This window comes from Orycteropus afer, unplaced genomic scaffold (assembly GCF_000298275.1).
Source record: "Orycteropus afer afer isolate SDZICR_OR568_19922 unplaced genomic scaffold, OryAfe1.0 scaffold00026, whole genome shotgun sequence".
NCBI classification, from domain to species: Eukaryota; Metazoa; Chordata; class Mammalia; order Tubulidentata; family Orycteropodidae; genus Orycteropus; species Orycteropus afer.
In genome coordinates this window covers 15,500,027-15,503,943 of record NW_006921613.1, presented here as the reverse complement: position 1 = coordinate 15,503,943, position 3,917 = coordinate 15,500,027, and the positions used below count along the sequence as shown (strand labels likewise).

Sequence of the window (3,917 nt, the reverse complement as noted above, 5' to 3'; positions counted from 1 at the left end):
ATGAGAGGGACCCCAAGAACATCAATATTCGGGCGACCCTGGGGCTTCATATCGTAAGGGCTACGGGGAAGTCTCAGTGTTCTCAAGACTGGCCTCAGAAGAGCCCCTTAGTTTACAAAGCACTTTCACGTTGGCTTTCTCGCAGTCGGCGAGGACCCACAAGTGGAAACTTCAGGCTGGGGAGTCCACGGCGCCGCGTTCATTACCTAGAGACCAGGCTGGGGTGTAAGGGTCTGGAAGGGCCTTTGGCAATCCAACCCCACTTCCGGATCCGATCGCCGCCCAGTGCAGAAAGTCCAGTGATTGATGATTGAAACCAAAAAACCAAACCAGACCCACTGCTGTCGAGCGGGATTGGACTCACAGAGACCCCTCCTTGGGTTTCGGAGGCAGGATCACTACAGTAGTAGATTGCCCAACAGTCCTTTCAAAGAATATTGATAATTAAGAATATTGAAACTGTGATCACCTAGGACAATACCCGACAATACATCTCTTGTGGCGTTCCGATAGCTCGCCGTGATCGTATAGTGGTTAGTACTCTGCGTTGTGGCCGCAGCAACCTCGGTTCGAATCCGAGTCACGGCATTGTGGGAACAATGGCACGGCAAGGGCGCCTTTTTGAATTCTGGAAGCGAGATTCTATTCCCCCGATAATGTTGAACTTCTGAACTTTAGGACAAGGGCGAAATTATGCCGCGGCAGTCAGGTTTGCCTTAGGGAGACTTAGGGAAATATAGACCTTTCTTTTCTATTTCTTTTAAATTTTTCATCTGCTAGTTTATCAACCAACCCCCTATCTTCCCCATTGTGTGGTTCTTTTACTTTCGGACTTTTCTGTTTGATACCCTTTTTCTTTCCTCATTTGGCTTTTATCAATGGCCCAATCACATATTTGGTCCTCTAAAAGCCTCACAGGGGCTAAAAATTCAATACTTTGGGTTTAGGGATTATAAAAACAGTGGGCAAACATTTATTATGTATTAGAAAAATGCAGAGTAGACAATAATTTATATTCTTGGTTCAGATTCTGTGAAAAGCAAAAAATATGACTACAATGGAGAGGCGCTTTAAGGGTTGCTAATGTGGGAGAATTCTAGAACACTTAATTATGCTCAAGTGGAACCTGTCCCTATAGAAAGAGGCACTCTTTCCAGCAGAACAAGAGGATACTGTGGGTTTAAAATCAAGAAAGGTGTGCTTCAGGGTTGTAGTCTCTCACCACACTTGTTCAACCTGTATGTTCAGCAAATAATCCAAGAAGCAGGACTAAATGAAGAACAAGGCATCAAGATTGGAGGAAGCCTTATTGACAATCTGTGATATGCAGATGACACACCCTTTCTTACTGAAAGTGAAGACGACTTGAACCACTTGCTGATGAAGATCGAAGACTACAGTCTTCAGCAGGGATTACACCTCAACATAAAGGAAACAAGAAATCCTCACAACTAACTGAACCAATAAGCAATATCATGATAAGAAAAGATTCAAGTTGTCGAGGATTTCATTTTACTTGGATCCACAGTCCATGCCCATAGAAGCAACAGTCAAGAAATCAAATGATATATTAATAGCATTGGCCAAATCTGCTGCAAAAGACCTCTTTAAAGTGCTCTTTAAAGAGCTGCAAAAAGGATGTGAGGATGGCACCCTCCTCCAACCTCACCTAATTTCACAAGGGGGAGAGAAAATCATCATCAGTAACCCCCAAGGCTTATTCCTTTGAGGCCAGACATGCCTTCACCCTCCAACTTTTTACCAACTCTTGACACCAACTGTCTCTACCATGGCACTCACTCACTCTGCTGGGTTCAATAAGTCATTGCAATGGTTACACAGAACTCACCATATTCACGATTATGGGGTTTATTAGAGAAGTAACAGTTACAGTTCAGGCTCAGGAATGCTCAGGATACAATTCTTCCATCAGGACAGCCTCGCCTCTGCCATGCCTATAGACATGCCCCTCTTTGGCCTTTGTCCTCGTAGCCTGGCCTCTGACCTCCCCAAACAAGTGTAACAAAAGTCTTTCAGCTTTGTTAATAGGTGCACCCCACTCTGCCGGCAAGCCTCCTGCCTAAAGCCTTCTTGCTCCACGGGCTGGCAAGCCTGCAGCTCTGCCTAGTGCCAGTCTCTTGGTTCTGCTGCCTCTGCTGCTGCAGTCTCTCTGCCATCTTCTCAGTGCGGAGGTCTTGGGTCCAAGGACATGCTCCACTCTTGGCTCTTCTCTGTCTTGGTGGCAGTGAGATTCCTCCTTCTGCCTCTGGCAGGGGAGATGGCAAAACTGACCAATCCTCACGTTAGGATTCCATACACCTTATTTCACAGTCTCACCCCACAAGGTGGTCATGTACTTTACTGACATTTTTAGCAAGCTGTCCAATCCCCTTGGTGGGCCACAGCACCTTACATTTGTATAATTTCACCCAGTTATCTGGTGAGAGTCACAAAGATCATGGCTACAAGAGCTATTCCAAGCCATTCACTGCACCACAAGAGCAAAAACGTCACTTTGAAGACTACGGTGCGTCTGGTACAGGCCGTGGTATTTTCAGCTGCCTCATAAGCATAAGAAACCTGGATAATGACTCAGGAAGACAGAAGATGAATTGATGACTTTGAATTACAGTGTTGACAAACTGTAGATTTGCACCGCATCACCTACTTTGGTTATGTTGTCAGAAGGGACCATTCCCTGGAGAAGGATATCATGCTTGGTAAAGTGGAGGATCAGCAAAAAAGGGGAAGGCCCTCAACAAGATGGAGTGATATAGTGACTGCAATGATGGGCTCAGGTATAGCAAGGATTGTGAGTCTGGTGCAAGACTGGGTACTGTTTCATTCTGTTGTATATAGGGTCGCTATGAGTCGGAGCCGACTTGGCACCTAACAACAACATGGACTGCCCGAAGAATGAACAAATCTGTCTTGGAAAAAGTACAGCCATTTTACTTAGATCTACAATCTATACCCATGGAAGCAGCAGTCAAGAAATTAAGTGGAATAGAATGGGGAAAGGTGAATTTGGGAACTTGCTAGGCTTAGGGTTATGGGTTATATATCTAGAAAATCAATGGCCCCAATGAAAATAGAACTAGCTGACAGGAATGTGATGACTTCTATGCCTTGGACCACTCATCAAATGACTACCCTGAAGGTTTTAAAAATCTACAGATTGAAAAAAAAAAAAAAATCTACAGACTGGAATAAGATGTCAGGGAAGGAAAGAAGCAAGGAAGGCAGGCAAGAAGGCAGGCAGGCAGGCAAGGCTCTGGCTTTGAGTCTGATGGCCTTGTCCCCACACCCCTACTCCTCTCTGCAGGTGCTTCTGTGCTTGAGGAATGCTTCTAGAATCTGGGGACAAAGTTAGGAGAAGTTACCCTCTGAGAGTATTACAAGTAAAAATGGTCAACCAACACAACAAAAGCATAAACAAACACCATCTGAGGTAACCCCCTCTAGCCATCCATGCCCATTCAGGATAACTGACATGTATTCTAAGGTCAGGATGCTCAAGAAAGCTGAAGTAAATTGTTGTATTGCTGGCATGGTAACAGAAGGGGAGGATGCTTTCCTGCATGCCTGGCTGATGGCCTTCTTGGCAGGTATATAGTTATTCTGGAGACAGTTCATCAACATTTCATTGCATCCTCTTCTGGGGTCATTCAATCAATTCCCCTTGCTCTGAGTTTAGGCCCACAAAGCAGACTTTTGACAATGATTTGACCGCCCATGTAGACTTTTCTGCAGGGAAGAACATTGCTCTGAATAAGCTTATTTGTTGGTACTTGTTCTTCTCATTGTTGGTATTTTGATTTAGACTCTTAAGAATCCGTTTGGTGTGATTTATTTTCCTTGAGTCTGCTCACCTCTGGGTGCCCTGACAAAATGGAGTTTCTAGATTAGCAAAGCTG

General features: G+C 44.8%; 1 non-coding gene across 1 annotated transcript; it reads left to right on the top strand.

Annotated features, from left to right (window-relative positions):
* Positions 1–516: 516 nt before the first annotated feature.
* Positions 517–588, top strand: TRNAH-GUG. Its single transcript has one exon. It is a non-coding gene; the product is annotated as a tRNA-His (tRNA).
* The last annotated feature ends 3,329 nt before the right edge of the window (positions 589–3,917 follow it).